We start from the raw sequence: 11,310 nt of genomic DNA, 5'->3' as shown, positions 1-11,310 counted from the left end.
GTCATCTCGATCCGTTTGGAAGCTAGCATCTACGTAACCGGTTGCGCATAGCGTTTGAGAGCCTCCATAAGTCAATGCCCAATCTTTAGTCCTCCGTAGGTACTTAAGAATGTTCTTGACGACCGACCAATGTGGTTCACCCGGATCTTTGTTGGAATCGACTTGTCATACTCAATGCATATGCCACGTCGGGGCGTGTGCATATCATGGCATACATGATTGATCCTATAGCCGAAGCATAAGGAATCCGTGTCATGCGCTCTTTCTCTTCCGGTGTCTCGGTGCCTGAGACGGCTCAAATGCACCCCTGGAGCCATAGGAAGGAACCCCTTCTTGGAGTTAGTCATACTTGAATCTCTCTAGGACTTTGTCTATGTAAGACTCTGATCGAGAGATAACATCCGTCGTGATCTATCTCGATAGATACGGATGCCTAGAATTCTTTGTGCCTCTCCCAGATCTTTCATCTGGAAATGGTTTTTCAACCATACTTTCACCGAAGTTAAGAGAGGTATGTCATTCCCAATCAGGAGTATGTCGTCAACATACAATATTAGGAAGACAATCTTGCTCCCACTCGACTTGATATATAGACATGGTTCCTCGACCGATCGAGTAAATCCATTGTCTTTTATCACTTGGTCGAAGCGATGATTCCAACTCCTTGATGCTTGCTTAAGTCCATAAATGGAACGCTTAAGTTTGCACACTTTCTTAGGATGTCTTTGGATCAATGAAACCTTCGGGTTGTACCATGTACAACTCTTCCTCCCAAAAGCCGTTTAAGAAGGCGGTTTTCACATCCATTTGCCAAATTTCATAGTCATGAAAAGCGGCGATCGCTAAGATAATCCGAATGGAACGCAGCATGACTACGGGTGCAAAAATCTCATCGTAGTGCAAACCTGGCACTTGGGTGAAACCTTTAGCAACTAGTCGTGCTTTGTAGATATCTTGTTGACCTTCCACAGAATGCTTTATCTTGTAAAGCCATTTGCATTGAAGGGGACGAACCTTAGCAGGTAAGTCAACAAGATCCCACACGTTGTTCTCATACATGGAGTCCATCTCGGATTGCATGGCCTCAAGCCATAGCTTTGAGTCAGAACTAGTCATGGCACCTTTATAGGTTGCGGGTTCACTACTCGTTAGGAGTAGAACGTCATCTATGTCATGTTCCTCGACCATACCAATGTATCTGTCCGGAGGAATAGAGACTCTTCCCGACCTCCTAGGTTCCTCAGGAATATTCACCGCAGCCGGGATTGAAGGAACAGGTTCCTCCAATGGTTGCTCGGTGTTTGGTTCTCGGAATCTCCGACAGTCGAAGGTTCTATCACTCTTTGCATTCTCGAGAAATTCCTTCTCTAAGAATGTCGCACTAGCCGCAACAAAAACGCGTTGTTCGGTTGGCGAATAGAAGTAATGACCACGTGTTCCTTTAGGATAACCTATAAAGTATGTCTTGACCGATCGCGGGCCGAGCTTATCCTCGTGTCTCCACTTGACATAAGCCTCGCAGCCCCAAACCCGTATAAAGGACAAGTTGGGGACCGTTCCCTTCCATAATTCATATGGAGTCTTGTCAACAGCTTTAGACGGACTTCGGTTAAGTATTAGAGCGGCTGACAAAAGAGCATAACCCCATAATGAATCAGGTAAAACCGTGTGACTCATCATGGATCGAACCATATCAAGTAGCGTTCGATTTCTCCGTTCGGACACACCATTCAATTGAGGTGTTCCAGTGGAGTCAACTCGTAAGGCAATCCCACAGTCTTTGAGGTGTTGATCAAACTCGTGAGAAAGATACTCGCCACCACGATCCGAACGCAGTGTTTTTATCTTTCTACCCAATAGGTTCTGTACCCTATTCTGGTATTCTTTGAATTTCTCAAAGGATTCACTTTTATGCTTCATTAAGTAGGAATAGCCATATCTACTTAAATCGTCCGTGAAAGTGATGAAATACCTATAGCCTTCTCGTGCGGTGATTGACATAGGGCCACATACATCCGTGTGTATGAGTCCTAATAGGTCAGCCGCGCGCATTCCAACACCTTTGAAGGAAATACGAGTCATCTTACCGATGAGACATGATTCACACGTGCCAAATGATTGAAAATCAAAGGCCGAGATAGCTCCATGTTTGATGAGCTTTTTTACGCGTTTCTCATTAATGTGTCCCATACGGGAGTGCCATAGATACGTTTGATCTTTGTCACCAACCTTTAACTTTTTATTCATTACGTGTAATATTTCCGTGGTCCGACTAAAACATAAATTCCGTTCATGGAGACCGCCTTGCAGAAATCATATCGTGTAATGAGAAAATGCAAGTATTATTTTCTATTACAAATGAAAAACCAAGTTTATCAAGTGCGGAACCGAAATAATGTTTTTCGAAAGACTAGGAACATAATAGCGATCATATAAAGACAACTCAAATCCGCTAGGTAGCTGGATCACATATGTCCCCTTCGAGATGGCGCCACTCTTGCTCCATTCCCAACACGCAGTCCACCTCACCCTTTACGAGGGGTTCGATGTTTCGGAGCCCCCGCACATGATTACACAGATGAGAACCACAACCATTATCAAGTACCCAAGTTCCGTAACTTGCGTGGTTAATCTCAATCATATGAACAAAAGTAGAAGAAGAGGAAGACATACCAACAGGTTTAACACGACCCGCCTTTAAGTCCTCATGATAAACAGGACATGTGCGTCTCCAATGCCCAGTCTTGTGGCAATGATGGCATTCCATGTTTTCATTCTTGCTCTTTGTCACGCCTGATGAGGTGCTCGACTCACCAGGCCCACTCTTACCTCGAACCCGACTTCTTGAACTTCGCCTTACCTCTTTGCTAGGTTTGCATGAGCTTTGCCCTTACCTTTCCCTTTGTTTGACACAACGAGAACATCTTGTTTCATGCTCCCACCGAACTTCATGTCCTTCTCGGTGCATACGAGTAGGGAGTGCGATTCATGCGGAGTTTTCTTCAAATCATTTATATAGTAATTCGCTCTAAATTGCGAATAACCATCGTGGAGTGAATGAAGAATACGGTCGATAACAATATTCTCGCTGATGTTACGCTTAAAGGTCTCCGGTTTCTCGACATTCTCAATCATGCTGAGAATGTGTGGGCTAACCGGTTGGCCCTTCTCGAGTCTCGCATCAAAGAAGCGAGTGGTATGCTCATAGGTCACGATTCTCGGTGCTTTCGAGAATTCCTTAGTGAGCGTGGTGAAAATCTTGTTTGCACCATGGGCTATGAAGCGTTTCTGCAAATTGGGTTCCATTGCAAAAATGAGTACGTTTTTAATCGCACCCGCTTCCATACAGAAATCATTAAACTTGGTGACTTCAGCAGCTCTAGCCGTGGGGACCTGGGTTTGCCGGGATGGGCTCCAAGAGATATTTGAGCTTCCGTCGCCACGCGGCGATTCCGTAATGCCGCCTCCCGGTCCGCGAAGTTGGATCCATCATTCTTGATTGAGTAGACCGATTCATCCGATTCATGAAGATCCGCAGCCAGGACTCACGGTCCAATGTGGCACTTGGCATTGGGTTATCACTTGAACCACCATTTGTTGTTTAGCGCTTTAAAATCGTGATCTACACCGAAAAAGAAAGAAAAACAAAACGAAATAAGCAACTCATCGAGGTGATTTAAGTCTATTTTAAAATTCATTTTAAACATGTAGACTCTCGCACTTGCATAATTGATCTCCCTCAAGAAAGATACAAGTGATCCCAAGACTCAATTTCTGTAAATTGATAAGCCAACTGTTTAGCTAATTCTTCCGGAAGAACTCTTGGTCGATAGATTTCCGTAAATCCTATCTATAGTCCACCATAGTCACAGGATCGTACGAGTGACCACAGTGTTGAGATAAAATAGGTCAATCGGTTCCAACTTACCCGACGTAGAAGGGGTCATATTATGCCTACCGACGAAGAAGGGACTCATTGGAGTTTGACCTATAAAGACCGTTCTCAATTTTAGTTTATACGAGGAAGATCCCATCAACAAAATTATAATTCATTTTAAGTGAACGAATAACTAGCGTCTCGTGTGAATGAATTTATTTGGATGATGGCTTTAAAACGTGTGACATGAGAATGTCAATGAAAACTAACTCGTGACCTCTATATGTGTCAGTTTTCATGCAATAATTAGGTGGTTTGGTTTTTAGGCGGAATATGATGCATATTATCGTTGCAAAAAAATGAATAAAAGAATGCAATACGTAAAAAAAAATTTCCTAGTGTGGCCTATCCTAGTATAAGAACATAATACAACTCTGGAATCCACCGATGGACCCGAAAAGCTTGTCTTGATGTTCCATCTTGATCCAAGTAGCGGGAGTGAGCATCTGGTCTCCATCTTTGGTCTTCTCAAAAATTACAATTAAAATTACAAAATATAAACCTATTTACATTCTAATTAAAACTGTAATTACAAGTGAAAAATCCAAAACGGAGATACAAGATCTCAAAATACAACCAAGACCGTGTTCCATCATTACGGTAACACGTTCTACTAAGGCCACACTAAGTTACAACCGTTTGTAAAATTAAATACGTAATAAAAGGGCATTCACGGCATTCAAAAATTAACGATAAATAAAAATGCATCAACTAAAAACAAATTCATTCGTGACATAATTCCGTAATTATGTTAAATTTATCCAAACCACCTTTTAATGATTAAAATTCATGTGATAAAACCGCTTCTATCATTTAATTTTAATCCATTACAATCCGTTACTTTAAAAACGCTTTAAAATAACTTAATGGTACGTGTGTGAACCGTTTCACAATTAAGCGAGTGTACTATATCCGTATAAAGTACATATTGAAGCCAAAAGAAAATTTAAATCAAAAGAAACAAATTTCCAAAGTCATCAAAGACGAAATCCCTCGATCCAGGGACATAAGTGCTCGATCGAGGGGCAGAGGGCTCGATCGACCGAATCGCAAGTCGATCGAGAGGTATGCTAATCAGAGGTACTCGATCGAGCGAATCGGTGGTCGATCGAGGACTTATATCAGCAATACTGCTCGATCGAGTACGAGGACTCCTCGATCGAGCAATGGGGTTTCAAAAGCAGGTCGATCGAGTACAACAAGGACTCGATCGAGTAAAATCTAAACATAAAAACCACTCGATCGATTAAAACCTTGGTCGATCGAGTGCAAAAGTCTCTGGAAACTTAAAACCCTCGTGAAACAGTTTTGGTGAAACAAAACAAACGCTATTTTGATCAAAACTGATTGAAAACAAAACTACAAAATGCTAGACATTAACATATTGTTATAATGATCGGGTAAAATAACAATATGCATAATATCAAAACGAAAATAACCCGTGTAAAACATGTCACGGTACGGTTTTCGAGACAAAACAACAACAAGAGCAACCGTGTAAACAGGACACGGTTCCCAATGCAACCAAAAACGCAGCAATAACGAAAAAAAAATCACCGTGAGAATTACTCTGCCCATGACGGAATTTTAGACAAAACAAAAATCGTTTCAAGATAGTTTTATGAAAAACACATGGAAAAATTCACGTGGCCTCGCTCTGATACCACTTGTGGGTTAATATCCGTATACTACCCTTTAATTGCAGGACTATAACGTAAATTTAAACATGCAATTTATAGTCATAAAACGAAAAACATAATGAAATGATTAATGTATAGAAATCAACCTCGGGTCCTTTGATGCACGGCGTAAAGAAAGAAATCAAACCGATTCCCTCCTAATTGTTGCACCCAAGACCTTGTCCGAGATATGCCCTTGTGCTAGATGGTGTTCTCCGATTGCTTTGCAATATTGGGAGAACTGATGTGAGTTTTCTTTCGAGATGAGAGATCTCAGGTTTTTCAGAGGAGAATGCTCTTCCAAACCCTAATTTTTGTTTCAAATGATGATTAGGTCAGAAGGGAGGAGAAGCTCTCCCTTTTGATCCCTCTCACTCGGCAAAACCGAGACCCACACAAGGGAAGTGGGCTTCCACTTCCTCTTGGTTTTAACTCGTGGTCCGGTTCATTAAATTCCAAATGTATATGACGCGGTTTGATTATAAATCACATTATCGGTTATCGGAAATTAAGGCATCGGCTAATAATACGGGTTAGTCAATTATTAATTCGTGTCCGAAAAAAAAACGATATTGTATAGTTATATTCAATATACATTTAATTAAATATAAATCGTTTATATTTAATTTTACGAATTAACTGGTTAATTCGCCTTAGCCCATGATATTTAATCCGTATTAAATATAATATCTCAACATCACATATTTGACTAATTACTAGTCAAATAACTCGGACTAACCGGTTAGTCAATCTTGCATCTACATGACAAGTATTTTCATACTGTCACGTCTCTCAAACGTATCCTATAGGTGTGACTTTTAGGGACCAGTTGATCACCGCCATCTGTATGACAATAACGTCAAACTTATCTAGCAAGCCAACCGTTATTGATAAACGTGGATCAACTGATAATAATACCAAAGTATGCCCTTTGATCCTTTTAGAGGTTTATGAGTCCTTGCACTAACTGTTAAGGACACCAACCCCAACATCATGATCACCCTTTTGTTGTTGAATGATGTACTCGGCTTCTTCGGATAGGGGAAGTAGATAGTTGGTCCGGTGGACACTTAGACGACAAATCTTCGAGGGTAAGGTGAACGATCTAGCTTCACTAGTTAGCCATCCATATTTAGTGTCAAGGGGGTTATGGGCAACCCACTTGAACTTGTTAATCATAATGTGCATATTAATAAGATGGCCACCTTCCTTTGCCTTGTACTTGCTATCCTTATTGAAATTAGGATCAAAGTGCTTGGCTAGGACCGTGACTAGGCCGCCATTAACAATAACGGTTGTACCCTTCTTCCCACTATCAACATTGAGCCATCTATCAACCAATAGCCTCAAAGAATTGAAAGGCTTGGTATGGATTCTTCCGACATTCAAAGCCGATTCAAGGAGAATAAAATCAAGTCTTGTGAAATGATTGGTGTCTTTCCTAGCAATTATGGTATTTCCCACAACTTTGTGCCATACTCTTATGCCCGGATGATGGACCAAAAGAGCACGACAAGCATGAAAATCATCAAATTTCTTCCCGGAGATTGCCTCCCAAAGAGGCTCGGGGTCATAATTTCCATAATGCTTAATATATCTCGATTCATCGCTAAGACCCAAAATTTCACCTAAGTCCTCAAAGGTAATGCGTCTACTAATGTTAGCTAGACGAAACTCAAGATTTTCCCTATTCTCAACTTTGGTGACTTTCAAAGAACTTAAAAATTCCAAGACAAGGGAGGGGTATGTCAATTCCTTTGTTTCAAACAATTTCTTCAAACCCATGGCATTGAAAAAGGCTTTTGTTTGTTCAAGAACACCCAATTTCTCCAAGGCATCTTCACATATGAATTTGGTGGATTGAATTGACTTCATAGCAAACTTGACAAATGTATTTCTATGGGTATCGGAAATAAAAGTTACCTCCGGATAATGTAAGAGTTGATCGATTACCGGAGTAGAAGGTGATGCGCCCATAGAAGTTTGTTGTTGTTGTTCCACTTCCAAGTTTGGTGTTGATACCACCATTGCCAAAGCTTTCTTTGTTTGGAGAGCTTTTTGCCTTTGAGAGAGAGCCTTTGCCTTTGGTGCCTTTGTTGCTTTTGTTGCTCCCTTTGTCCTTGCCATTTGATGAACTAACCAAGAAAAGAGTCAAAAATCTTCAATTTGTAGGATGCCCAAATCGATTTGAAGATGAAAGGCTTTGCCTTTATGAAATAAAAAATCGACTCAAAGGTTTAAGATTTTGTTCTTGGTTTTGATTTTTATTGAAGATGGAGTGATTGATTTGTTGTTTGAAGGATGGTTTGATTTGATTTTGGTGGATTTTGTAGAGGGTTTTTGTTTTTGTGATGGAGAGGATGAGGGTTTTGATGTTGTGGGTAGTGTTTATGAATGAATGAAGGAAGGAATGAAGGTGGGAGGGTATTTAAAGAAGTCGAAATTTTTGAAAACGCAGGGGCAATCCGTGCGGATTAGGCCCAATACGTGCGGATTCTGCAGCTTCAAAATTTTCAGAAGCTCGCCTAAAGACGGGCGGATTCTGGGGAATCCGCTCGGATTCTTCTGTGTTGGGACGGGCGGATTTGCTGCAGGACGGACGGATTTCAGCCCAGAGAAATTTCTTTGTTTTCTTCAGCTGCAAAGACGGGCGTCTTCTTCACAAGACGGACGGATTCTATGAGACGGGCGTCTTTCCAGAAATCCGCTCGGATTCTTTAACGATCAAGAATTCTCAATTTTCAGCTCAGCTCGGGACGGGCGTCTTCTCGGCGGGACGCTCGGATTGTTGAAGACGGGCGGATTTGGTACAATCCGCTCGGATTACTGTCCTTTGTACCCGGATTCATTCCATTCGTGCACAATGCATTTCCCTTTACCATTCTTCCATTCTTCTTCATTTCTTGTGTTCTTCATTGTGGGGGCACTACTAAGGCATGAATAGCCTAGGCAATTGCCATCCCCACACTAAGGTAAAGCACTACACATCAATTGAAGTCGTTAGTCCCTCCCTCACTTTTCTCTTACATGACAATTATTTTGATCAAAGTAAATAAAAATCCAAAAATGACAAAAAATGCAATACAAGAATTAAAATGTAAGTTAGGGAGTTAGAAATATTTACAAGTGGTGGTTTAGGGAGGACTCCACCAAACTCTCATTCTTGATGAGATGTCAAGGGGGCATGTTCAAGGTGTTGTTGATGTTGCTCAACACCTTGAAAAAGTAATCAAAAGCTTGTTCATTATTGTGGTAGAGGTCCTCAATAGACCGTGGCCCTTGTTGTTGATCATGATCGATGGCATGCCCAATGTAGGGATTAAAAATCCCTTCAAATTCGTCGTCCCAAAGACCACAAACTTCATTGAGTTGATCATTGAAAATCTCTTGCTTAGATGGAGACAACTCTCCCAATTTTTTCTCTTGGCCAACGAGGCCATCTTCTTCTTCCTTGGTTGATTTTGATGAGCCTTGCAAGCTCTCCTTGTCACAATTCACTTGCTCTTTGAATGGAGCATCTTCATCTTTCTTCTTCCATTGGAGTTCCGATTTCTTCCTTTCATCCTTCCGGCTATAATGATCAATCATGAAACATGGCTCATGCAAACGAGGAGCTCTCATGGTTTTGTCAAGATTAAAAGTTATGCTTTCATCTCCCACTTCTAGAGTGAGCTCTCCATGTTTCACATCAATCACCGCACCCGCGGTGTGTAGGAAAGGTCTTCCTAAGATGATTGGAATGTTGGAATCTTCCTCCATATCAACAATGACAAAGTCTACCGGGATGAAAAACTTCCCAATTCGCACGGGGACATCTTCCCATATCCCTAATGGTGTCTTCGTCGATCTATCGGCCATTTGGAGTGTGATATTGGTGCATTTAAGCTCTCCCATTCCCAACCTTTTACTTACCGAGTACGGCATGACACTCACACTAGCCCCTAGATCACATAAGGCTTTGTTGATCGTCGTGTCGCCAATGGTACACGGTATTGAGAAGCTTCCCGGATCCTTTAACTTTGGAGGTGAACTCCCTTGAAGTATTGCACTACTCACCTTAGTGAAGGCGATAGTCTCAAGTTTCCGGATCGACTTCTTCTTTGTGAGGATATCTTTCATGTACTTTGCATAGGCCGGAACGTGATTGATTAATTCCGTGAAAGGAATTGAGACTTCTAAATTCTTCACAATTTCCATGAACTTTCCAAGTTGATCATCAAATTTGGGCTTGGCTTGACGACTTGGAAAAGGAAGTCTAATCACAATGGGCTCCTTCTCTTTGGCCTTGTCTTCATTTTTCTTTGAACTTTCTTCTTTGGATGATTCTCCATCTTTGGAGTTTTGCACAATTTCTTCCTTTTCACTAGCTTCCACAACTTCATCCTCAACTTGCTTCTTCGGTGCTTCATACCTTGTACCACTTCTCAAGTGAATGGCACTAACCGTTTCATGTCTAGGGGATTACTTTGAGGTGGTAATTGCCCCTTTTGTCTTTGTGAGCTTGAAGATGCTAGTTGAGTCAATTGTGTTTCCAACATCTTGGTGTGAGCTAGAATGTTGTTGATGGTGGTGTCTTTTGCTTGGCTATCTTTTTGCATTTGAGTAAAAAATTCTTGTTGATTCTTTTGCATTTGGAGGACCGCTTTTTGGACATCAAAACCTTGGTCATTTTGGTGATTGTATGGATTTTGATTTTGGTAGCCTTGGTTTTGATTGTAAAAGGGTCTTTGATTTTGGTTTCTCATGGGTGGTGGAGTGTATGTTGTTTGAGGGTTTTGAACATTTTGGCTTTTGTATGAGAGATTTGGATGGAACTTGGTGTTTTCATTGTAAAAATTTGAATAAGGGGTACCACTTTTGTAAGCTTGGAAAGCATTAACTTGTTCGGTTGTTCCCCTACACTCACTTGGGTCATGACCCAAAGTTCCACAATTCTCACATATCCCACTTGGGATTGATGAGGATGCCGTCATGGCATTGACATGATGCTTTGATGATTTTGAGTTTTCCTCAAGTCTAGCCATAGCTTGTTCAAACTTCAAGTTGATTGTGTCAATGTGAGCACAAAGTTGAGCACCCAATTGAGTAACGGAGTCCACTTCATACTTTCCTCCTCTAGTAGCCTTGCGAGGTCTACTATATTGTGAATTATGGACCGCCATTTCCTCAATCTTGTTCCATGTTTGATTGTCATCAACTTCGGTGAACATTCCATTTGATCCCATATTGAGAATGTTCCTTGAATCTTCATATAAACCATTCCAAAATTGTTGTACCAAAAACCATTCGCTAAGTCCATGGTGAGGACATGAGCGACAAATACCTTTGAACCGCTCCCAAGCTTCATACAAAGATTCTTCATCCCTTTGCTTAAAACCCGTAATTTGAGCTCTTAGCATGTTAGTCTTTTCCGGTGGGTAGAATTTTTTGTAGAAAGCTAGAGCTAACTTCTTCCAAGAATCTATTCCAAGGGTGGCCTTATCAAGGCCCTTCAACCATTGCTTTGCGGTGCCGATTAAGGAAAAAGGAAATAAGACCCATCTAATTTGGTCTTGAGTCACGCCCGTTTGAGAGATAGCATCACAATAATCGCAAAAGGTTTCCATATGAGAATGAGGGTCTTCACTTGGCATCCCCCCAAATTGGCTCCTCTCAACTAATTGGATGAAGGCGGACTTGGCATTTAAAATTTCC

The 11,310-nt window shown here is 41.3% G+C and overlaps 1 non-coding gene across 1 annotated transcript; it reads left to right on the top strand.

Moving 5' to 3' along the window:
• The first annotated feature begins 10,908 nt into the window (after window positions 1–10,908).
• Window positions 10,909–11,015, top strand: LOC141593533 (small nucleolar RNA R71). Its single transcript, XR_012521610.1, has one exon. It is a non-coding gene; the product is annotated as a small nucleolar RNA R71 (small nucleolar RNA).
• Window positions 11,016–11,310: the final 295 nt, after the last annotated feature.

Source organism: Silene latifolia, chromosome 7, assembly GCF_048544455.1.
Source record: "Silene latifolia isolate original U9 population chromosome 7, ASM4854445v1, whole genome shotgun sequence".
Taxonomy (NCBI): Eukaryota; Viridiplantae; Streptophyta; class Magnoliopsida; order Caryophyllales; family Caryophyllaceae; genus Silene; species Silene latifolia.
This window is presented reverse-complemented; position numbering and strand designations above follow the sequence as displayed.